The sequence below is a fragment of the Nycticebus coucang genome, chromosome 21 (genome assembly GCF_027406575.1).
Source record: "Nycticebus coucang isolate mNycCou1 chromosome 21, mNycCou1.pri, whole genome shotgun sequence".
Lineage (NCBI taxonomy): Eukaryota > Metazoa > Chordata > Mammalia > Primates > Lorisidae > Nycticebus > Nycticebus coucang.
The window spans coordinates 1,435,498-1,461,472 of NC_069800.1; the positions used below are offsets into that span (position 1 = coordinate 1,435,498).

General features: G+C 41.3%; 1 pseudogene; it reads left to right on the forward strand.

Annotated features, from left to right (window-relative positions):
- The window catches only part of LOC128574169 (laminin subunit alpha-1-like), a 55,018-nt pseudogene that overhangs the window by 21,288 nt on the left and 7,755 nt on the right, over positions 1-25,975 (forward strand).

Here is a 25,975-nt window from a genome sequence, read left to right on the forward strand (position 1 = left end):
TAAAATGTGTAAATATATATCTAGTGCTCCTTTAGATATAGTTAATTTTTAATTCAAAGGAGCTTGAATGGTGGTGCCTGTGGCTCAAGGAGTAGGACGCTAACCCCATATACCGGAGGTGGCGGGTTCAAACCCGGCCCCAACCAAAAAAAAAACAAAAAACAATCAAAGAAGCTTGAAAATAATTAGGGTCATCACTGCATTGATTTGTTATTTGGGAGCTCACTTTTGTTGGTATCATTGAGAGCTGTGTAACACAGGTCCGCATCGTAATCCACAATTAAACAGAATCAAAGGAAGCAAATTCCAGACAACATACTTCACCCATGTGATGTATTTTTAAGATATACAATTTCTCTCACATGATGGCAGGCTTGCAATGAAAAGTTTTTAAAACAAGGCTGTGTCAAAGGTGTACTGACTCTCCCTTACTTGCCAGCTCATGGCCTATGGCGGCAAGCTGAAGTACAGCGTGGCCTTCTATTCCTCGGATGGGATCGGCACCTCCAATTTTGAGCCTCAAGTTCTCATCAAAGGGGGCCGGACCAGAAAGCAAGTTATTTACTTGGACGCACCAGCTCCAGAGAATGGAGTGAGGCAGGAATAGGAAATAGCAATGAAAGAGGTGAGGGTGTGATCTTTTCATACAAGTCCCTTAATGGTGTGAACTTTGCTGTGGTTGTAATGAAAGCTGGAATCCACTTAAGAACATGAGCAAGAAGTCCTGGGAGCAGAATTCCAATGGGTTCAGCAAGATTGCAAAAAACTATTCAGATTTAACATTCTCAAGAAGTGTATAATAGGCTTATGTTATTTTTTTGGGAATTTCAACTTAAATCTTTTATCCTGTATAGACATACTGGTGCAGAAGTCCTTTGGACATGGCTGGAAGTTGCAGAGTGTCTATTAATTCTCCCTGCAGATATTTTTTGGGCATTGTCTTTGCGTGCCTGGCACTGCCTTTTTTTTTTTTTTTTGTAGAGACAGAGTCTCACTTTATGGCCCTCGGTAGAGTGCCATGGCATCACACAGCTCACAGCAACCTCCAACTCCTGGGCTTAAGCGATTCTCTTGCCTCAGCCTCCCAAGTAGCTGGGACTACAGGCGCCCGCCACAACGCCCAGCTATTTTTTGGTTGCAGTTCAGCCGGGGCCGGGTTTGAACCCACCACCTGTGGCTCAGCTGGCACTGCCTTTTAACGTATCTATTGGTAACTCAGACTGATGCCGCCTGTCACTGTGGAGGTCACAGGACATATTTGTCAGTTAAATCTATTGGTATGCCTGGAACAGGGCTCCTTTCTGGAGAAATTTATAAAAGAAGCACGTTCTCTGGAACCTCTTTTGCCACTCGGAATTTGTACTCTGAACTTAATTGAGTGTGTTCCTCATTGACAGAATTTTTGGAAATATTTTAACCCTGTTTCTGAAGAACCCGTCACGCGCTCAGACTTTATGTCTGTCCTCAGCAACATTGAGTACATCCTCATCAAGGCATCATATGGCCAAGGACTGCAGCAAAGCAGGTACTCGGGAGCTTCTAGGGGTTTGAATGTTTTCCTGATTTGAAACCAAACTGAAAGCATTTGATTGGCTCCACTCCCGTTCCCTGCCATCTTCATCATTAATGTGTAGTTCCGTTCCTCATCAAAATTTATTAGGTGTTAGCATCAGAGTGGAAGGTGTGAGTTATGGCATCAGCTGTCACATGCAGATGGAGATGTGAAATGTAAGTATAGATGCTTACATCTTATTTGAAGATAAAATGCCAAAAATAGAAATTTTTGCTATTTTCTGCCCTTGAACCTGCTTTGATGCCCATTTCTTGGCAATGATGTGGAAAGAACATTGCCACCTACTCATTTACTACTTCAACCCATGAAGAAAGCCATTCATCGCCCAGTAATAGAGGGAGTCCGTGTCTCAAAAAATGGATAAATGTTTAAGAAGAAGCCAGTAAATCTTGGCCAAATCAGTACTTGAAGAGGTCTTTGGGGCACACTTCTGTAATATTTTCAAGTTCTGAAATGCCTGAAAGTGTAATGACAGTACTATTGGGCTTTAACGTATTTCATTTATAAACATGAGTAGTAACTGCTCCCAACTGGGGAGCAAGCTCTGGTTTAGCATATGTGCAAATCTCACTCCTCTCCATGTCTCTAGAAAGTCTCCCCAAGTTAGCACTTCCTCTCTTACTTCTGCATGTAATGTTTGCCCAGAACCTCAAATATTTCGATGGAAGTTGGCAGAAAGGCTGAAAAGCAGCATCCAGACAGAGAGGTGGCGTCCCTTCTCGAGAACCGTGTCTGTCCCCCAGCACCCTGGGATTCTCCTGTCAGGTAGGGAGATTTCAGTCCAAGTCTATTTCCTGCCCTGGGGCTGAAATGTGCTTGAAACTCCAAGTGATGGACAGAACTCATGCATCTCTATTATATCATTTTTTCTCTTTTTGAATTAAAAAAAATGAATTTTGGTAGGAGATACATAGCATAACATTTACTATTTTAAACATACCTGAGTGCACAGGTCAGTGGCATTAAGTCTGTTTTACAACCCATCTTCAGAAAATGCTTTACATCTTGCAAAAGTGAAAACTCTGTACCCATTCAATAAGTCCCTGCCCTGCTGCCCACCTGGCAGCCACTGCTCAACCCATTCTCTCTATGGACTCGGCCGCTGTAGGTGCCTTATGCTAGGGGAATCAGGCAGTATTTCTCCTTTGTGATTTTGCACCTTATTTATTTCACTTAGCATAATGTCCTCGAGGGTCACTCATGCTGTAGCGAGTGTCAGAATTTCGTTCCTGTCTAAGGCTGAATAATATTCCTCCACGTGGGTGTCTCGGGTGTTTTTCCTGCGTTCCTCCTTCAGTCACATCTTATAACTGCTGTGAATAACACGACAGGAGCGTCAGTGTGCAGAAGCCTCTTCAGCTCCCTGCTGTCCATCCTTTTCCATATATGCCCAGGAGTAGAATTGAGGAGACTCCACACTGTTTTCCGCGTGGCTGTGCCATTCTGAATTCCCACCAGCAGTACTCTGGGGTTCCAGTTCCTCCACATTCTCAGAAACACTTGTTATTTTCTGTTTTTTCCATAGTTGCCGCCCAAAGAGTGTGAAGTACTATGGAAAGTGATGTTGAACTTCTTTTCACGTTTACCTATTGGCCATTTGTATGTGGTCTTTGCAGAAATATCTATTCCATTCCTTTGCTTACTTTTTAATCAATTGTTTTTTTCTTCCTTTGCAATCCCACAGGACCACGCCCCCAGGTACCACAGCGGGAAGCTCCCAGAAGGCGGGGGTAGGGGACCGCATTCTCTGCTTGTTCCCTGTGTGCCCTGCAGTTGCAACAACCATGGTGACACCTGTGACCCTGAAACTAGAAAGTGTCTGGTATGCTGGGCTGAGTGGGTACTTCCCTGACGCCAGAATCTGGGCAGTTGCTCAGTGTGCAAATGACCGCTCCACAGTTAGATGGTCCTTAGTTTAGCAAGAAGTTAAGTTGAGCTAAATATAAGCTATATTTCCTTGAGGAAGGCAAAGTAGATGCTCTGACATTGTTGGCAGAAATTCTGTTATAAATTTTGCTTCTTTGATGCATTTGTTTGTGGGTTGTGTTAATTTGGGAACTGCAATCACGGACCATGTAACCAACCACATTAGAGTTTACTGTCCATGTATACAATGTAATCTTCTGAGATTATTAATAGTACTACATTTTTACTTACCTTTTTTGTGTGTAGATTTATTTGGATACGTAGATACTTGCCATATGTAACAGTTGCCTACAGTATTCAGTGCAGTAACATGCTGCACAGGGGTGTGGGGGAGGAGCAATAGGCTGAACCACATGGCCTAGGTGTGTAGTAGGGTAGACACCTGGGTTCATGTGAGGACACTCTGTGATGGTCTGGCCTATCCATCTCACTAGACACAGAATTGCCTGCTGGTTCATTTCCCCGATAGCAGCCCCATTTACCTGGGTCTTCCTTCCAGCACTTGTACCTGGAGTCAAAGTAGATGAGAACTTTACCTGAAGGTTCGGGGGGCTCACCTGGGGATCCTAACACAAGCTAATGCCCAGGTTGAAATTTTATGTCTTTGTGTAAAGTATTGCCCTCTCATTGCATGTTTTAAAAATTGCATATTCTCCTTGGAGATGGTAACACAATGAATGATTTATGTCTTAGTGTGTGTTTGGTTCTGGGCCACCTTCCTCCAAGATTGATCTCAGGGATGTGAAAAGGTATCTCACCACTGAGAAGTACTAAGTGTTCCCAGCAGAAGCCTTGTGGCCCTGAAGACAGACCCCTGTGTCCCAATGGAAGCTTTGTGGCCCTGAGGACAGACCCCTTTGTCCCAACAGAAGCCTTGTGGCCCTAAGGACAGACCCCTGTGTCCCAAGAGAAGCCTTGTGGCTCTGAGGACAGACTCCTGTGTCCCAACAGAAGCCTGTGGCTCTGAGGACAGACCATGTGTCCCAAAAGAAGCCTTAGGGCCCTGACGACAGACCCCTGTGTTTCACCGGAAGCCTTGTGGCCCTGAAGACAGACCCTTGGGTCCCAATGGAAGCCTATGGCCCTGAGGACAGACCCCTGTGTCTGAGATTTAGCTAAAACCAAGGAGGCCCTACTCCTGAGTGCTCATTCTTTAAATAACTCAGATGGAAAGATTAGCCACTTATGTAAGTTGCACCAAGACTAACTTGCCTCAGGTAAAAAATTCATTGAAGGGAAATGAGCAGCCCATCAAGAAAGACACACCGGAAGCCTGAGAGACTCTGGGTGTGGCTGAATCAAAAGGAAACAGGCAGCACAGAAGAACCAGGGCCATGGGCTCACACACAACCTGCCCTCTACCATGACCAGTCGCCTCCTCCTTCTCCCGATCATAAGGATGTGTCTGCTGTGTGTGGAATTTTAAGGCAGTTTCCACTGGGAAAATGGCAGTGCACAGGATAATTTGGAAAAAGAAGTAGTGCGTGTTTTCCTCCTTAAGAAAAGATGCATGTTAGTCTTTGCTAACTCCATTATGTATGTGGAGTTGAATGATTCCAGACATACAAGGTAAAATGGACTTAATGAAGATGCAAATAACTAAAACGCTCATGCCCCAGTCAAAAGCAAAGGCCTAATGGAGAAAATGAGATCTCATTTAAAGATTTAAGAAAATTGATTTCAGGCAAACAAAGCGAGGTGTAATTAGTCAGTCATGGGGACAGAGGCCGCGTAGAAAGTGATCAACTTTTTCATGCTTCATCTTCTCTTGGTGCAGCTAAGTATTCTAACAAGATTAGGTATTTCTAGAAGATTAAATTATTACCATGCCTCTCCTGGCCCAAATCCAGAACAAAATGATGAGAGCAGCAGCTGCTCTGTTGATTTGCACTGTAGAAATAACACACTGCTTAACCCACTGCATGAACCACTGTTCGTGGTTCGACCCTGGCCAAAGTTGCTCTAGAGTAAATAATGTGTGTGTGTGGGCAGTGTTCCCCATTTTACCTGGAAGTTACCTAAACCCATCGGAGCCCTCAACCCCCAGGGCCTGTTTATTGAACATTGCACTATACCACCATGGCTACAATATTTCCAGAAGACCGAACACAAAGTCTAAATTCAGACTGTCTTTCTGCAGACCCATGGTGCAGAGCAAAACCCATCTGATTCAGGCTTTTTGTCCTTCATACAGATCTGTATTCTGTTTGTCCCCAGTGAACTGTAACCACTTATTGCCAATTCCTTTCACCAAAACTCATTCTAAACAGAAAATAGTATCTGGGCTCAGACTGTAGAACTTCAGGGTTGCAGTGCTCCTTCTGGTCTTGCCCAAGTCCCTGGAGATCTTGAATCTGGACCATCCTATCCCTGCCAAGTGACTATTTAACATAAATTTACAACCTTCGACTCACTCTCAATGCAGCTAAGCTCACCTTGGGCAGCTTTGGTTATTCCTGGGCCTGGCACCTCGGATCATACACCTTTGGGTGCAGTTTTCTTTGGAGCCATTGAGATAAACCACAAGTCAGCTATTTATTCATGAAACATGTCAGTATCTCACAAATGCCTTCTGAAACGTGTCCTGTCTTCCTTGCTCTTTGATCTCAGGACCTTCCTGTCCCCCCTGGGTCTTAGCCTTTGTGGTGTAGTGAAAGTTCCTGTCCCTGTAACAGAATCTCCTACCCATTTCCCTGTGCTTGTCATCATACAGGTGACATCAACACCCCTTTGGGTCTGGTTTGTCACCTGAAACCTGGGACCAGATACCTCCCTGCTTCAGTTCTTAGGAGGTATTGGTAGGAAGTACCACTCGGAAACTGGTGGGGAGACTGAGGACCAGGGAGAGGGTGCAGGAGTACCTCTCCCCAGGCTCCCCTCCCCATCACCTGAGACATATGGCTTATTTACTTATTTATTTAGAGACAGAGTCTCACTCTGTTGCCCTGGGTAGAGTGCTGTGGCATCATAGCTCAAGCAGCCTCAACCTCTTGGGCTCAAGAGATCCTCTTGCCTCAGCCTTCTGAGCAGCTGGGACTACAGACACCTGCCACAACACCTGGCTAGACATACAACTGAACCTTTTTGCACCCCCGAAAAACTGGGTGCAAAAAACCTGCTCCGTGCATGCTCCACAACAACAAACTCAGCCCACACTTCAATTCTCAGTAATAGGCCCTTAATTTTCTGCTTTTGGGTGTCTTGTCTTCATCTCTCCAGGAAGCCTGCACCCCTTCACACGTACAGGGGTTTTAATGCTGGAGTTGGTGTTAGTGATGAGAAACCTGGAAATCTGTTCCAGTGTTCTCTGTTTATTTCATACTTTTTCCTTGTAAGCTTTAGGCTGTGTCATTAAAACAAGTATTGAACATGTTTCCTTGAGAAAGAGGTTGAGGTTTTTCTTTCTTTCTTTCTTTTTTTTTTTTTCACTTTACCCCCCCTTGGTTGAGTGCAATGATGTCATGGGACTCACAGCAACCTCCAGCTCTTGGGCTTAGGCCATTCTCTTGCCTCAGCCTCCCAAGCAGCTGGAACTACAGGCGCCCGCCACAATGCCCGGCTATTTTTTTGTTGCAGTTTGGTGGGGGCCGGGTTTGAACCCGCCACCCTTGGTATATGGGGCCAGCACTCTACTCAATGAGCAACAGGGGCCACCAGAGATTTTTATTTCTAAAGAGAGGTAATCAACCCCTAATGCTGACCTCTCTTTAGAAATAAAAATCTCTGGTGGCCCCTATCACTCATTGAGTAGAGTGCTGGCCCCATATACCAAGGGTGGAGGGTTCAAACCCAGCCCCCACCAAACTGCAACAAAAAAATAGTAACAAATGGTGCTGGGTGAACTGGCTGGCAACCTGCAGAAGACTGAAATTGGACCCACACCTTTCACCATTAACTAAGATAGACTCTCATTGGATTAAAGATTTAAACTTAAGACATGAAACTATAAAAATACTAGAGGAGAATGCAGGGAAAACCCTTGAAGAAATTGGTCTGGGTGAGTATTTCATGAGGAGAACCCCCCGGGCAATTGAAGCAGCTTCAAAAATACACTACTGGGACTTGATCAAACTAAAAAGCTTCTGCACAGCTAAGAACACAGTAAGCAGAGCAAGCAGACAGCCCTCAGAATGGGAGAAGATATTTGCAGGGTATATCTCTGACAAAGGTTTAATAACCACAATCCACAGAGAACTCAAACGCATCAGCAAGAAAAAAACAAGGGATCCCATCGCAGGCTGGGCAAGGGATTTGAAGAGAAACTTCTCTGAAGAAGACAGGCGCACGGCCTTCAGACATATGAAAAAATGCTCATCATCTTTAATCATCAGAGAAATGCAAATCAAAACTACTTTGAGATATCATCTAACTCCAATGAGACTAGCCTATATCACAAAATCTCAAGACCAGAGATGTTGGCGTGGATGCGGAGAAAAGGGAACACTTCTGCACTGCTGGTGGGAATGCAAATTAATACATTCTTTTTGGAAAGATATATGGAGAACACTCAGAGATCTAAAAATAGATCTGCCATTCAATCCTGTAATTCCTCTGCTGGGCATATACCCAGAAGACCAAAAATCACAACATAACAAAGATATTTGTACCAGAATGTTTATTGCAGCCCAATTCATAATAGCTAAGTCATGGAAAAAGCCCAAGTGCCCATGGATCCACGAATGGATTAATAAATTGTGGTATATGTATACCATGGAATACTATGCAGCCTTAAAGAAAGATGGAGACTTTACCTCTTTCATGTTTACATGGATGGAGCTGGAACATATTCTTCTTAGTAAAGTATCCCAAGAATGGAAGAAAAAATACCCAATGTACACAACCCTACTATGAAACTAATTTGGGACTCTCACATGAAAGCTTTAACCCAGCTACAACTTAACAATAGGGGGAAGTGGGAAAGGGGGGGTGGGTAGAGGGAGGGGAATCGGTGGGATCACACCTGTGGTGCATCTTACAGGGGTATTTGCGAAACTTGGTAAATGTAGAATGTAAATGTTTTGGCACAGTAACTGAGATAACGCCGGAAAGGCTATGTTAACCACTGTGATAAAAATGTGTCAAATGGTTTATGAAGTGAGTGTATGATGCCCCATAATCATATCATTGTATACAGTTATGATTTAATAAAAAAATAATAATAAAAAAAATAAAAAAAAATTGATTTTCATGAAGTAAAATAGGAATACAATTTGAAAATGAAAAATACTGGAATTTTTATTTATTTAAAAGAGACTTAAACTAGCAGGTTTTTTAAAACATATAAAATGATTTCTTTCCATGTCATCTTTCACTGACACGGACAGAAGTGTGAGTCAGTGTGAGAGTGCACCCGGGCCCCGCAGTGGTCCCCGCCTTTTCTACCCCAGACAAGGATTCCTGCACACAGGCCTGCGTCAGCAGTGATGAATGGAGCAAATGAAGGTTTTAAATTGGAGCCAGATGGCAACGACCTCTTGTGTTTTTTTGTTTTTCTTTTTACCTTATAAAATGTGTACTTTTTTTTTTAAATAGGAAGGCCTCTGTCCAAATGATTACATCAATTTTAATTGGAACTTCTGGGCATGGTGGCATGTAGTCTCAACTACTCAGGAGGCTGAGGCAGAAGAATCACCTTATCCCAGGATTCCAGACCAGCCTGGGCTACTTAGCAAGACCCCATCTCTTAAAAAAATAAATAAATAAATAACTGAAACATATTTGGCTGTTATAATGGCCTGTTAGTGGTGTTTCAAATTGTTGAAACTCAATTGTTCAATGAGTTTTCTTCCCTCATTGTTTGTTTCTTAAATCATCTGCTCACTTCAATTCCCTATATGTGAGCATTGAACCCTATGTGCAAAATTGGCGCTTCTGATCATTCTTTGAGATCACTATATATTCAGATCCATTTTTTAAGATTCCAAAAGGCCAAAATGGATGAATCCAGTAACATCTTAAATGAGTGAAGATCATGGATCTAGGAATGTTTCCAGGATTTTAAAAATATGAACAAAACTGCTTTTCTTTCCTTAATAATAATCATAATCATAATAAAAAACCAGCTGATGTGAGACGTGGGTGGTGGTGCTCAGCTATTACCCGATTAAGAATGGTTTCTAACAGGTTTCCATTGTTTCTTTCTTTTTTTAAATGTGGGGTCACAGAACTACAGCGATAACACGGCGGGTGACCCCTGCCACGTGTGTGCTCCCAGCTACTACGGGAAGGTGATTGGCCTGACCAGCGACTGTTCTGTGTGCACCTGTCCTCACAGCCACCCTGCCAGGTGAGCCCACACAGGTGCAGCCTGGCATACTGGGTCACTGTGCCTGCTTCGGTCTGTATAGTGAATATTCTGCATGGGGCAAGAAAAGTTAATTGTAAGAAAAAAAGCATTCATTTTCACAGGGAGAGAATCTTTTCAAAAGCAAAGTATCTGTGTTGGTATTGAATATTAGAATGGAACCAATTCAATTAAAGAAAGGGCTTCCAGGTTTAGTTTTTGTTTTAAGACTAATTTTAGTCCCCAGCCTGTGTATCCAGTCTGCATAGAAATTAATTGTTATTAATTTTATGAATAATAATAATATAAAAGAGTCCAATTGCTATTTAATTTAAGGGAATGGGGTTAGGATTTATGTATGCTGGGTCCTCATTAAGCGCCTGAAATCAGGACTAGTTTCTACCTTGTACTCACAACGCTTGATTGGAATTATCTAAATGCAAAAAAGAACCAAAGATTTTAAATGAGAATGATAATTTTCTTTTGGTTCAAATGAAAATAGCATAAATAGCATGTTACTATTGCTTAGAGTCTTTGGCGAGGCATTGAACATGTAAAGATCAAATGTCAACTTTTGGTATACTAAAATGAAGTTTTCTTTTTAATATTTATTTGAATCTTCTATTTTCTGTTGCCTCCAAGTGCTTGATGGTAAGTACCAAATGAGAGGTGGGCACTGGCTACACTTTCCTTATAAACTATCAGGCTTCCTAACATTTGTTAGTATATTTTTTTATCGAATCTATATAAAAATTTTGACTCAAATCTATTTCTATAGTCTATGCTGTAGAAACACCTGTGTATGTATGTCGAGATGGATGTATTTTTGCACAGCTTGAGAAATTGGAGGGAAATGGAAATATCTATTTACAGGGGATTTATTAAATACATTGTAGCACATACCTAGAGTGAAATATTTTAAATGACTTGAAAGCACATTAAGGTATATCTTCAGGCATATAATTGAAGAAATGGCCAATGGAAGCATGAAATTGAATAAGTAGTGTGATACCGCTCTGGAAAAAAATTCATATGTATATCCTTGGCTACAGGTGCCCAGAGAAATATTTGGAAGCGTACTTCACCCTTCTACTTTGCACATTTCTGTGCTGTTTGAATATTTTATTTCTTTAATCTTCCAGGGTCCACTTGAATAAATTAAAGTTTGGGTTGTTAAGAAGAGACAGTGAGGATGTGAACATTGTCTGTACACTCTGAATCTGACAGACCTCAAAATACGTGCTTTATTTTCTACATATTTTGTGTTTTCACCGAAGTCTGCACATTTACTGTTAAGGAAGAAACAAAATCAGAGTTGGTGTAGGGCTGATAACTCATGCTGGAAACTTCATCTTACTAGCCAAAAAAGAACCAGACTTGGGTTTTTGTTTTTTGGGTTTTGTTTTGCCAATAGATTTCAGGTACCCAGTTTATCCTCTAGATGGTGCAGTAGTAATTTAAAATGTGGGGGCCGAGGCTGCTGAGAAAGGATTCCAATAGATTATTAAACTCTGAGGAGCTCCACCATTCTGCTTTTAATAGCCTACCACCTGACTCTTTCCCTATCCATTTATTTTCAAATTCCACTGCCATCCTTGCTTTTGTTTCTGCTGACTTGTCCTGCTTGCCTTTCATTATAGTCAATAAAGTTCTTTTCACCAGCACTTGTTCAGCCCCCTTCTCCCTGCTGCTTTTCAGCCTGGCTCGTAGTTGTTTCAATCTTCTTGTCACCTACTAAGTTGCTGGGTGACTTTTTTCTACTCAGCACCCACATGGGTGGCACTGGACAGGACCTCGTGAATGTCTTCTGGGTGTGAGATATGCCCAACACTTACCTTGACCCAGTGTAATTGCGTTAACTTTGAGAACAGATGGTGTGTCTATCCTGAGAGTAATGAATAAGTACCTTCAGGATTGGAAGTCGTATATCAGAACATTCAATAAGAAATGCTTTCCTTCCAGTTTCAGTCCCACTTGCGTCTTGGAAGGCGACGGTGATTTCCGTTGTGACGCCTGTCTGTTGGGCAATGAAGGGCAGTACTGTGAAAGGTACGCCGTTGAATCGTTATGTGGAACTTGCTGGACACATCTCCTTTTATAAAGCATTAGACATATTTACTACAGTAGTTTGGGGGTCATTATCAATTCAGATGTGCAGGATTGCTATAGAGCCTTGTTACCATCCCAGAATCAGTTCTCTTGGGGGTGAATGGATGTGTGGGCTTCCTGTTCCATTTGACAGAAGTGGCTGCCGTCCTGGGGCAAAGCTGACTATGGTGTTACTTCCCTGGGCTGACTGCGCTCTCCGTAGCTACATCCTTTCTCCTTTGTAGGTGCTCCTCGGGCTACTATGGAAACCCTCAAATGCCAGGTGGCAGTTGCCAGAAGTGTGACTGCAGGCCCCACGGCTCTGTCCACAGCGAGTGTGGATACGTGTCCAGGCAGTGCATCTGCAGGCCAGGGACTTCAGGGCTCCAGTGTGAGGACTGTGAACCGAGGCACACTCTGGTGGAAGGCAACTGTGTCTGTGGGTATCTCTCCTCTAAAGGTGTAAAAGTGACTTTTCCTTTCACTGTGTGAGGAAAGAAGTAAAATGTCGCCCTATCATGTCAGCAGGATACAGAAAGTGCTATTTTTTAATTTTTTTATTTTATCATTTCCTAAGCTTAGGTTGCTGCTGCTTCTGCTGAACTGAACTTTAGTTGTGCCCTTCCAGCACAGGCAGGAGGTCCTAGGAGGCCAGCCTTTATTTCTCAGGCTCTCAAAGCAGCTCAGTAATTTCAGCTTCCTTGTTTCTCCGCATTAATATTTCCCCTGGTGGAGCCAAGAGCATGCCGGCATAGGAGAGAACACAGCTTTGAGGGGATTTCATTTGTGTCACCCAAATTTCACAGTAGTCTCTGCTCTTGGCTATTATGGATTTTTGTTTGTTTTATTCCAGTTCCGATTTCTTTTTCCAGCCAGTGCACAAGGCATGTCTTCTCAGTGGTTCATGGTGAGGGTAGGAAGGAATGGTAGGGTCATGGCATCAGGGAGTTTTTTCACTTTTGTTTTTATATTTATTATCAGCACAAACACCCCATTATTTTCTCCAATGTCCTTCCTTTGTGCTTGCTGAAGATGCCTCTGCAGACTGTTGGAGGAGCTGCAGAGCAGGCTGTGAGAGGAAATGCTGGGTTTCATTGCAGTCGGTCCCAGTGTGCAAGCCACTGTATGTGTAGGGCAGAACCTCAGGCCAGCCCTGGGTGCCACTCTCAGGCTCAGCTGTTTATTTCTGTGTGTCCCAGGGAAGTCACCTACCTAATCTGAGTCTTGGCATCATCAGTAGAGAACAGGGACTCAGCCTTCCTGCCGTTCCCCCCGTGGCACAGCTGGGGTGGGAATGAGCTCAGAGGAGCTGCTGGGTCTCATCTAGTGCTCTGTCGTTATCACAGAATGGCTCGTGCAGGCCCTGGAAGTTTGGGCAGATCGCATTCTATTAACTCTGTTTCTTTTCTTTTCAGCTTGTGATGAGGAGTGTGTGGGTGTGCCACTGAACAACTTGGATGACATTAATGATGCCGTTCTTTCTATGAACCTCACGAGCATTATCCCTCTCCCTTATGGAATTTTGTCAAAACTGGAAAATACAACTGAGTATCGTCAGGTAGGTCCTGGGAATACAGAGGTCAATAGAAATGTGTACCACGTGTCTTTGTGAGAGAGTCAGTGAGATGGGAAGGGTCATTCTGTCTGTCCCAGCTATGGCAGGAGCCTCACTTCCATTGCTTCCCTGGATGGGGACCAGTGACGGACCTCCCTGTCTCACACACTAACTTATTTCTCTGCTGGGCACCTCTGGTTGTTTTAGTTACTCCTTAGAGGTCTCCTTATTAAGTCTGCCCCTGTGGTTCTGCTTCTGCTTGTGAAATAAGACAAAGTCTGCCATTCCTCTTTAAGACAGCAGACCTTTGGGTATTTGAAAACAGCTGTCCTATTTACAAAAACAGAAAAATCCAAACAACATCTTCCTTAAAGTTGGTTTATGCTGAAGATGAACTACTTTTTGTTAAATATATGATTCTTAATAGGAGTTGCAAGGCACAAAAGTCTTTCTCCTAGAAAACTATATGGAAATCTCTAGGGGTAAATCAGAGTTTTATGTTTCTTCAGCAGACTCTGGGTCTAAAATGCAGGGGAGCCACTTGTTTATTTCTTTAAATTAGTTTTTGTGTATTCAGCAGAGGTTAGGAGTGTGAGCTCTTAACTCTTGGCTGTCCCCATTATTTACCAACACAGAAGCCTTGAGAACATTACTTAAATCCCCAACCCCAAACAGTGATGTAACCATTTCATAGAGTTGCTTTAAGGAATAAAATCATACATGTAAAAAAAAATTAGAGGAGTATTGGTATAAACTAAGTACTTATTTATTAGTAATTATAATTTTCTTTTATGAATTATTTTGTACTTTAGCCCAATAAACAGTTTAAATGTTGGCAATTATATTTAAAATTTATGGCTAGGTGCAGTGACTCACACCTGTAATCCTGGCACTCTGAGAGGCTGAGGCAGGTGGACTGCTTGAGCTCGGGAGTTCAAGACCAGCCTGAGCAAGAGTGAGATGAAAAAACTAGCCAAGCGTGATGGTGCATGCATATGGTCTCAGCTACTCAGGAGGCTGGAGGCTTGAACTCAAGAGTTCGAGGTTGCTGTGAGCCATGATGATACCATGGCACTCTACCTGGGGTAGGAGAGTGAGACTCTTTCTGAAAAAAAAAAAAAAGAAAAGAAAAGAAAAGAAATTTTGTGACTCTGATAGTGCAATAGAGCCCAGTTGCAGCACTATTAGATGCTGCTTAACACAGCAGATTTTAAATGTAAATCTACATAGGAAATAACAAGCAAAAGATGGCAGGATGGGCTCAGAAAGCTATCATAGAAATGTAAGTAAATCCGATTCATTTTCTTTTTTGTTGTTGTTGTTGTGACTAGAGTGTGTGGTGTCAGGCTACCTCACAGCAACCTCAAAAGCCTGGGTTCCAGGGATCCTCTTGCCTCAGTCTCCCAAGTAGCTGGGACTATAGGCACCTGATACAACGCCCGGCTAGTTTTATTATTTTTTCTAGAGACAGGGTCTCTCTCTTGCTCAGGCTAGTCTTGAACTCCTGAGATCAAGGGATCCTCCCACCTCTGCAGCCCAGACTACTGGGATTACAGGCCTGAGCCACCACACCTGGCCCTATTTCTTTTCTTTTCTTTCTTTCTTTTTTTTTAATGACAGTTTTGAGGAAAGAAGAATTTTTTCTGTGATCCAAGAAAGAAAGAACCAGTGCTTCTCACCAAAGAACCAGAGCATTTTACTTGGGGGTACTGTAAATTTTTTTTCCTTTCTTCTTAGGAATCATTACTGAAAGAAAATATGCAAAAGGAACTGGCAAAATTTAAACTTGAAGGTGTTGCCAAAGAGATGAACGACCTGCAGAAGAAGGTAAATTTCTTCCATAAAGAACCAGCAATTGGTTCTTTTCCAAACCTCCTGAGCAGTTGCCTTGGGCCATCTGGAAGGCTCTGCTTAGCTGATGCAGCCTCTCCTTCCCAGGAGCTTTGCTTCAGGTATTTTATCATCAAACTGGTTTTAACCCTACTGGTCATTGTGCTTTCCTGAGAAAAGGCTTCTGCCTTAATTTCTATTGTCACCTCTGCTAAGGAAAGAGTTGGACAGTTCCTCTGCTCGTGGACTTCTGATTTCCCCGCTGAACCACAGCATAGAGGTGGGACATGATTAGAAAATCACTGGGATTTCTTCTTCTAAATTCAGTCTGTAACTGAGCACATGGTGGGCACGAGGTACACCACCACACACCTGTAAGGCACTCTGGAAACTTCTGGGCTGAGCCAGCAGGGCACGGTCCTTAGGACTTGGTGTCTGTGCAACATTCAGGCTTCAATGCAGTTTGGAGTTTAGGACTTTGAAAGTCAAGTGAGCTCATTTTTATTTCATTGGGGGAATTACTTATTCTGTTCAGCCTATGGCACATGAATGGCTTTTAGTGACCTAAAAACAAATCTCTTTTTGCGGATGAGGAGGGAAGGACAATTTTTCACTTATGAATTATGTGTGTACACATGCATACACACGTTTTTGTGTATAAAATGCGATAGTATATCTGTGTAAACAGATACACATGGGTGTATCTGGTCCGTCTCTCAGCACATACACACACACACACACACACACTACCACCCTAAAAAAATACTAGCTTGCCTCCTGTTAATTCAGAATTATTGATGCTTTGGAAAATGGCTGAGGGTTTAAGTGTGGACTTTAAGCAGCTTATCAAGTAAACATTTGGTAGGAGTGATAAGCTGATTAAAACATATTCTGTTTATTAAAGGAGATTCTCTTTGGTCTTAAACTAGAAAACCAGGAGTGAGCTACCACACCTGGCCCTATTTTCCTTTTTTTTAATGACAGTTTCAAGGAAAGAAAAATGTTTTCTGTGATGCAAAAAGAAAACAATTTTAGACCCTATCTCAGTTACTTTACATTCTTGGAAATTACAAACAATCTTTGTTTCAACCAATTATAAAATTCCTAATAAAAGTAACAGCTGAGGGCAGCTAAGCCCCAGCTTCTACACATCATCTCACTGAGTTCTCATGATGGCCCCAGGAGGCAAGTGTTACTGTCAACCCAGTGTTACACATAGAGCTTGGTGATACCCAGGTCCTGGGCCTGGCAGAATCAGGTCTAACTTCTACCTTGCCTGACTCCATGTTCTTAATCCCTTAGAGACTACAGTCTCATAGGCCATACAAATTAGTAAAATTTGCTTTCTGTATTCTGCATAGTTGGGTCCTAAAATGAATAGAGGATCTTCTCAGTATAGACTCTGGAAAAATCTGTGGTTTGACAGCCAATTCCACTGCTTTTAAAAATACACCATCAGGCCTGGCATGGTGGCTCATGCCTGTAATCCTATCACTCTGGGAGGCCAAGGCAGGTCGTTCGCTTGAGCTCAAGCAACTTGAAACTCTTGGGCTCAAGTGGTCTCCTTGCCTCAGCCTCCCCAGTAGCTGGGACTACAAGTGCCCACTTCAATGTCCAGCTATTTTTAGAGATGAGGCCTCACTCTTACTCAGGCAACTGTGAGCTACGACACCACAGCACTCTACCAAGAGAGACAAAGTGAGACTCTGTCTCAAGAAAAATAAGTAAAATGAAATAAAAGTATACCATTTTCTCTCACGCTGGGTGGGTTGTAAATTACGTATTTCATTAACCACTTAGTCAATCATTTGTAATCCCAGATATTAACCTTGGTTCACATGATGGTGTACATCTCTGCTCTCTATTCTGGATTATATAATTTTGTGGCTTGGAAGAGGCAACGACTGGAAACCAAACCTTCCATATTATTGACAATCAAACTAATGGGAGACCTTAATTTTCTGCCAGCTCACTAGAGTGGTAACAAGTAGCCAAAAGGAGAATAAGAAAACTGAGCGAATCTTCAAAGAGAGTCGGGACCTGGCCACGTTCATCGAGAGGCTGCAGAGGAACATCCAATGTAGTGTGGGCAGTGTCTGGTTTGGGGACTCTGTGCTATTCTAGAAAGAAGAGTCACATTTGCATTCAAATGTACAGCTGTGTGTGTCTTGTGCTGGGCTTCCTGGAACCAAAAGACTGGCATATGCTACAGTTTGGGGATCTTGAAATGTCCAGGCCATAGTGTTTGACTGAGAATTTTAGCTTTTAAAAAATGCATGTTTTGGGCGGTGCCTGTGGCTCAAGGAGTAGGGCGCCGGTCCCATATGCCGGAGGTGGCGGGTTCAAACCCAGCCCCGGCCAAAAAAAAAAAAAAAAATGCATGTTTCTTTTTAAATTTTCTGTATCATGGCTAATTCTCAAGCCCCATTATGGTAAAGTCAGATATCTCCCCATCCATTTGCACAAAGAAGGAGCTGGTACAATTTGGGGCTTCCATTTGGTGCCAACATTTATCCTCCACATTGGAGTAAATTTAATCACTCCTCAGTGGGATCTAATCTGGCTTTTAGCATGCTATTTTCAATTTTCTGGCTGCTAGAATCATATTTTTGCTTTTCTTTTTGGATTATGGTAGAATGGCTTAAAAGTATAGAATCCTATGCAAGTCCGACTTTGTAGGACAAAGGTAAGAAAATTATTAAAACAAATCATATTAATAATACCATGAAGTATCAGTAGTTTCTTCATGTTCTATTAAGTTAAATAATTATTTATTAAGAACTTTTATGTGTCAACGTCTGTGCCAGGTACACACAATGGACCCTGCCCTTAGGGAGATGATGAGTACTTGCCAAGACTCACATTCAATAAACCGGTTATCCCAAGTCCCTGGCCAGGCCTGGAGGTCCAGCCCAGCTTAGGTGAACAGAACATCACTTATCAAAGAGGGCTCTAAGTTTTTCATTTAGTACTGTTCACTTTTGAGAGATTTATTATATAATTAATGATTTTCTCCATAGAAATGGTTGAAAAGGCAACAACTTTGAATCAGACTTTGGATGAAGATTTCCAGCTGCCCAGCTTGATACTTTAGAATATGCAGCGGAACATTTCATCTTTGCTCAAAACCATACAGAAAAGGCACTTCATGCAGTTGCACCAAAATGTCACCTTGGAACTCAAGTAAGTTCCCAGGGACAGAAGTTTGGGTGTTATCTCCAAAGGAGAAGAAGGCATAATGGAGAGAACAGTGCAGCCTGGGGGTGGGACGTCGGAAGAGAGGAAAAGGGTCCCTGTATTCAAGTAAGTTAGATGGGGACAGACCCCTCTAACTATACGGGACACTAGTGTTGTGGCAGAACATAGTTTCAAAAAGACTGTTGTATTCTGTTAACTGAACACAAAAGAAAAAGCCAACAAAATGTTCTGAGGGTTTTATTAATCCTGTCCCTGCCACTGAAGGACTGTCACTTCATCTCATTATAGTTGAGAGAGTAAAGTCACGTCATACGTGAAAATTTGACCTCATCTTAAACTTGCTCAGATACCTTATTTTTTTCTTTCTTTATTATTTATTTATTTATTTGAGACAGAGTCTCACTCTTTTCATGTGGGTAGAGTGCTGTAGCATCATAGCTCACAGCAACTTCAAACTCTTGGCCTCAAGTGATTCTCTTGCCTCAGCCACATGAGTAGCTTGGACTACGGGTGCCCACCACAATGTTCAGCTATGTTAGAGATGGGGGTCTCACTGTAACTCAGGCTGGTCTCAAACTCTTGAGTTTAGGCCATCTTCCCACCTCTGCCTCCCACAGTGCTAGGATTACAGACGTGAGCCACCATGCCCAACCCAAGGTACCTTATTTAATGATAAGGAATGACAGATTCATGATCAGACAGTAGAGAAATATATTGGTTTTATTTGTGTTTTTCATGTATCTATTTTAGATCTTATTACCTGTTTCATAGACCAACATCTTTATAATAAGTAGAAGTTATAAGTGTGTAAATAGTCCTAATATTATTCTAATGATGTCAGAGTTAAAATATATATCCTTGAAAAATACTGTCAGATATGACTTGACCCAGAGATCTGGTATCTGTGAAAGGTGAGGATGTTTTATAAGGCATTTTCCATGCAGTTTTTCCAAGTTCTCCTGACCAACTGAAGCAGAGAGTTAATGGGCTGTATTCAACCACTGCAAGAATTTGTTGTATGAAGTTTGTTCACACTGCCATGAATTCAAAGTTAATTTAAATAAACAATTTGGTAGCATACTTATAAAGAAATAGGAGAAAATATTTCCATTTCCTAATGCCTACTTTTATCATGGTAAAAATGATATCTTTTTAGCAATTTGAATTTGAAAGTTTTTATAAAATCTGTTTCTTAAGTAGATACAGAAAACCCTTTATATCATATAAATAAACTGGTGAATTCACAGCAAATCACTGATTAGCCTCCTGTTAATCTCTGGCCGTATTGTGATGAAAGATTGCAGTTCCTATCATTAACACAGATTGTAGTCCTAATTTTCTAAATCCAGATTCACTGAGACTATGTATTTCGATTCCATTACTAAAATGTGTTAGGAATTTTGTGAATAAAAGTAATTTGTTAAGGGTAAAGTGTAAATCTTCCATATCTGTAGCTATCTTGGAAAAATAGTTTCCATGCTTAAACAGTTATGCTGCATCACGATTTCAGGGAGAAACATGGTATGAATATGTAAAAATTCCTTCTGCTGTCATGTGAAAGAACAAGTTTTGCTGTTCATTTGCTTACTGTGGGGACTGTTCACATTTATCAGGGCTGCTGAAGACTTACTGTCATAAATTCAGAAAACATACCAGAAGCCACAGGAAGAGTTGGAAGTGTTGAAAGAAATAGCAAGCCGGCTCCCGGCCGAGCACAGTGGACAGCTGCAGGCGGCCAGGACACTGGTGAAGGACACAGAGGGAAAGAGCCAGGAAAGCGACCGTCTGCTGCTCGTGGCCAGTGCCAACCTGAGAGAGTTTGAGGTGAGTCTGACATGCTCCGTCCTGCATGGTTAGAACTGGCAATCAGATTCTCCTGTATCAACATAATTTTTAGCTTCTTAAAACTTTGAACCCCAACACTAACTTACCTTGTTTATTTTTCTTTCTTTCTGTTTTTCTTTCTTTCTTTCTTTATTTTTATTGTTGGGGATTCATTGAGGGTACAATAAGCCAGGTTACACTGGTTGTAATTGTTAGGTAAAGTCCCTCTTGCAATCATGTCTTGCCCCCATAAAGTGTAACACACACCAAGGCCCCACCCACCTCCCTCCTTCCCTCTTTCTGTTTCCCCCCCATAACCATAATTGTCATTAATTGTCCTCATATCAAAATTGAGTACACAGGATTCATGCTTCTACATTTTTGTGATGCTTTACTAAGAATAATGTCTTCCACGTCCATCCAGATTAATACGAAGGATGTAAAGTCTCCATTTTTTTTAATGGCTGAATAGTATTCCATGGTATACATATACCACAGCTTGTTAATCCATTCCTGGGTTGGTGGGCATTTAGGCTGTTTCCACATTTTGGCAATTGTAAATTGAGCTGCAATAAACAGTCTAGTACAAGTGTCCTTATGATAAAAGGATTTTTTTCCTTCTGGGTAGATGCCCAGTAATGGGATTGCAGGATCAAATGGGAGGTCTAGCTTGAGTGCTTTGAGGTTTCTCCATACTTCCTTCCAGAAAGGTTGTACTAGTTTGCAGTCCCACCAGCAGTGTAAAAGTGTTCCCTTCTCTCCACATCCATGCCAGCATCTGCAGTTTTGAGATTTTGTGATGTGGGCCATTCTCACTGGGGTTAGATGATATCTCAGGGTTGTTTTGATTTGCATTTCTCTAATATATAGAGATGATGAACATCTTTTCATGTGTTTGTTAGCCATTCGTCTGTCGTCTTTAGAGAAAGTTCTATTCATGTCTCTTGCCCATTGATATAAGGGATTGTTGGTTTTTTTCTATGAGTTCTCTATAGATCCTAGATATCAAGCTTTTGTCTGATTGAAAATATGCAAATATGCTTTCCCATTGTGTAGGTTGTCTCTTTGCTTTGGTTATTGTGTCCTTAGCTGTACAGAAGCTTTTCAGTTTAATGAAGTCCCATTTGTTTATTTTTGTTGTTGTTGCAATTGCCATGGCAGTCTTCTTCATGAAGTCTTCCCCCAGGCCAATATCTTCCAGTGTTTTTCCTATGCTTTCTTTGAGGATTTTTATGGTTTCGTGCCTTAAATTTAAGTCCTTTATCCATCTTGAATCAATTTTTGTGAGTGGGGAAAGTGTGGGTCCAGTTTCAGTCTTTTACATGTAGACATCCAGTTCTCCCAACACCATTCATTGAATAGGGAGTCTTTCCCCCAAGGTATGTTCTTGTTTGGTTTATCAAAGATTAGGTGGTTGTAAAATGTTAGTTTCATTTCTTGGTTTTCAATTTGATTCCAAGTGTCTATGTCTCTGTTTTTGTGGCAGTACCATGCTCTCTTGAGCACTATGGCTTTGTAGTACAGACTAAAATCTGGTATGCTGATGCCCCCAGCTTTATTTTTGTTACAGAGAACTGCCTTAGCTATACGGGGTTTTTTCCAGTTCCATACAAAATGCAGAATCATTTTTTCCAAATCTTGAAAGTACGATGTTGGTATTTTGATAGGAATGGCATTGAATAGGTAGATTGCTTTGGGAAGTATAGACATTTTAATAATGTTGATCCTTCCCATCCATGAGCATGGTATGTTCTTCCATTTGTTAATATCCTCTGCTATTTCCTTTCTGAGGATTTCATAGTTTTCTTTATAGAGGTCCTTCACCTCCTTCGTTAGGTATACTCCTAGGTATTTAATTTTCTTTGAAACTATGGTGAAGGGAGTTGTGTCCTTAATTAGCTTCTCATCTTCACTGTTATTGGTGGTGTACACAAAGGCTACTGACTTGTGGACATTGATTTTATATCCTGAAACATTACTGTATTTTTTGATGACTTCTAGGAGTCTTGTGGTTGAGTCTTTGGGGTTCTCTAAGTATAAGATCATGTGGTCAGCAAAGAGGGAGAGTTTGACCTCCTCTGCTCCCATTGGATTCCCTTTATTTCCTTGTCTTGCCTAATTGTATTGGCTAGAACTTCCAGCACTATGTTGAATAGTAAAGGTGACAGAGGACAACCTTGTCTGGTTCCAGTTCTAAGAGGAAAAGTTTTCAGTTTTACTCCATTCAGTAAAATATTGGCTGTGGGTTTGTCATAGATAGCTTCAATCAGTTTTAGAAATGTGCCACCTATGCCTATACTCTTCAGAGTTCTAATTGGAAAAGGATGCTGGATTTTATCAAATGCTTTTTCTGCATCATATTGAGAGGATCATGCGATCTTTATTTTTGCCTCTGTTAATATGGTGATAACGTTTATAGAGTTGCGTAGGTTAAACCAGCCTTGCATCCCTGGATGAAGCCTACTTGATCATGATGAATGACTTTTTTGATGATAAGCTGTAATCTATTGGCTAGGATTTTGTTGAGAATTTTTGCGTCTATATTCATGAGTGAGATTGGTCTGAAATTCTCCTTTTTGTTTGGGTCTTTTCCTGGTTTTGGTATCAGGGTGATGTTTGCTTCATAGAATGTGTTGGGGAAGATTCCTTCTTCCTCAATTTTTTGGAATAATTTCTGCAGTACAGGAATAAGCTCTTCCTTGAAGGTTTGGTAGAATTCTGGAGTGAAGCCATCTGGACCAGGGCATTTTTGGGTTAGAAGATTTTTTATTGTTTCTTTGATCTCAGCGCTTGAAATTGGTCTATTCAGGAGCTCTATTTCTTCCTGGCTGAGTCTAGGGAGAGGGTGTGATTCCAAATATTGATCCATTTCTTTCACACTGTCAAATTTCTGGGCATAGAGTTTCTGGTAGTATTCAGAGATGATCTCTTGTATCTCTGTGGGATCAGTTGTTATTTCCTCTTTATCATTTCTGATTGAGGTTACTAGAGATTTTACTTTTCTATTCCTTGTTAGTCTGGGCAATGGTTTATCTATTTTATTTATTTTTTCAAGAAACCAACTCTTTGTTTCATTAATTATCTGAATGATTCTTTTGTTTTCAATTTTATTGATCTCTGATTTGATTTTGGATATTGCTTTTCTTCTACTGAGTTTAGGCTTAGATTGTTCTTCTTTTTCCAATTCCATAGGATCTCTTGTGAGATTGTTGATGTGCTCTCTTTCTGTTTTTCAAATGTAGGCATCTAAAGTGATGAATTTTCCTCTCAAAACTGCTTTTGCAGTATCCCACAGGTTTTGGTAGCTTGTGTCTTCATTGTTGTTATGCTCAAGGAAGTTAATGATTTCCTGTTTTATTTCTTCCTGCACCCATCTCTTATTCAACAGAAGATTGTTTAATTTCCATGCCTTTGGGTGGGGTCGAGCATTTTTGTTAGAGTTGAGTTCCACCTTTAGTGCCTTATGGTCTGAGAAGATACAAGGTAAAATTTCAATTCTTTTGATTCTGTTGATATTTGTTTTGTGTCCCAGGATATGAAAAATTTTGGAGAATGTTCCATGGGGTGATGAGAAGAATGTATATTCTTTATCTTTGGGATGGAGTGTTCTATATGCGTCTATCAAGCACAGTTGTTCTAGGGTCTCATTTATATCTCTTATATCCTTGTTTAATTTCTGTTTAGAGGATCTGTCCAGCTCTGTAAGAGGAGTGTTAAGGTCCCCTGTTATTATGGTATGATCAGATATCATATTGCTCAGACTGAGTAAGGTCTGTTTCAGGAATCTGGGAGCATTTAAATTGGGTGCATAGATATTTAGAATTGAAATGTCTTCTTGTTGTATTTTTCCCTTGACCAATATAAAGTGACCATCTTTGTCTTTTTTGACTTTAGTTGCTTTAAATCCACATGTATCTGAAAATAAGATTGCAACTCCTCTTTTCTTCTGAATTCCATTTGCCTGAAAAATTGTCTTCCAACCCTTGACTCGGAGCTTTAATTTGTCTTTTGAAGCCAGGTGTGTTTCTTGCAGACAGCAAATGGATGGCTTGTATTTTTTTAATCCAGTCAACCAATCTATGTCTCTTCAGTGGGGAATTCAAGCCATTAACATTTATTGAGATAATTGATAAGTGTGGTAGTATTCTATTTGTCTTATTTTGTGAGAGTCCATTGCTTAGTTTTATCTTTTGCATCAATGTGGAGGTTAGGTTCTGTCCTTTGATTTCTGAGTTCTTACTTTGCTGCTGATCCATTGTGATGGTCAGTGTGCAGAACAGGTTGAAGTATTTCCTGTAGAGCTGGTCTTGTTGTGGTGAATTTCCTCAATGTTTGTGTATCTGTAAATGATTTGATTTCTTCGTCAAATTTTAAGCTTAGCTTAGCAGGGTACAGAATTTTGGGCTGGAAATTGTTCTGTTTAAGTAGATTAAAGGTAGATGACCATTGTCTTCTTGTTTGGAAAGTTTCATTAGAGAAGTCTGTGGTCACTCTGATGGCCCCTGTAGGTCAACTGGTGCTTTTTCCTACAGTTGCCTGTGTAGGTCAACTGGTGCTTACTCCTGGCAGCTTGCAGAATCTTTTCTTTTGTCTGGACTTTGGACAGGTTCATCACAATGTGTCTTGGAGAATCTCGGTTAGAGTTGAGGCGACCTAGGGTCTGATATCCCTCTGAAAGCAGTGTGTCAGAATCTTTGGTGATGTTTGGGAAATTTTATTTTATAATATTCTCTAGTATGGCTTCCATTCCTCTGGGGCATTCTTCTTCCCCTTTTGGAATTCCTATAACTTGTATGTTGGAACGCTTCATAAAGTCCCATAATTCTGACAGTGAACGTTCTGCTTTCTCTCTCTTCTTTTTTGCCTCTTTTACTGTCTGAGTTATCTCAAAAACTTTGTCTTCTACCTCTGAAATTCTTTCTTCTGCATGGTCTAACCTGTTGCTGATACTTTCCATTGCATCTTTAAGTTCCCTGATTGACTGTTTCATTTCCTTCAGCTCTGCTATATCCTTTTTATATTCTTCATATCGTTCCTCTCTTATTTGATTCTGTTTTTGGATTTCCTTTTGGTTATTTTCCACTTTATTAGCAGTTTCCTTCATTGTTTCCATCATTTCTTTCATTGTTTTCAACATGTGTATTCTAAATTCCCTTTCTGTCATTCCTAACATTTCTGTATAGGTGGAATCCTCTGCAGTAGCTACCTCATGGTCCCTTGGCGGGGTTGTTCTGGACTGGTTCTTCATGTTGCCTGGAGTTTTCTGCTGATTCTTCCTCATGAGTGATTTCTTTTATCTGTTTCCTTGCCCTAATTTTCCTTTCACTTCCTCTTCCTCTTTAAGTTCTCGTGCCTGTGGACTAAGGGTTACAGGACCAGAAGGGTGAGAAGGTTGAAGAGCATAAAAGGGATGAAAGAAAGGAGGACCGAGTGATAAGGAAAAAAAAAAGAAAAATAGAGAAAGGAGAGGGGGTGGGTAAAAGGAATATTGAAAAAAAGAAGAGAGGCACAGAAAGAGGGAGAGAGAGCAATATAGGTGTACAGTAGGGTACTTTGATACAACCTTAAAAAAAAACCACCTTCTGGGGGTGCCCAGTTGGGTGGTTCCCTTGAGGTCAGCAGCTCTTGCTAACCTGATCAGACACAGTACCCCACCTCCACCAAGTAGAGAGGGAAGACAAAAATGCTATAAATCAAA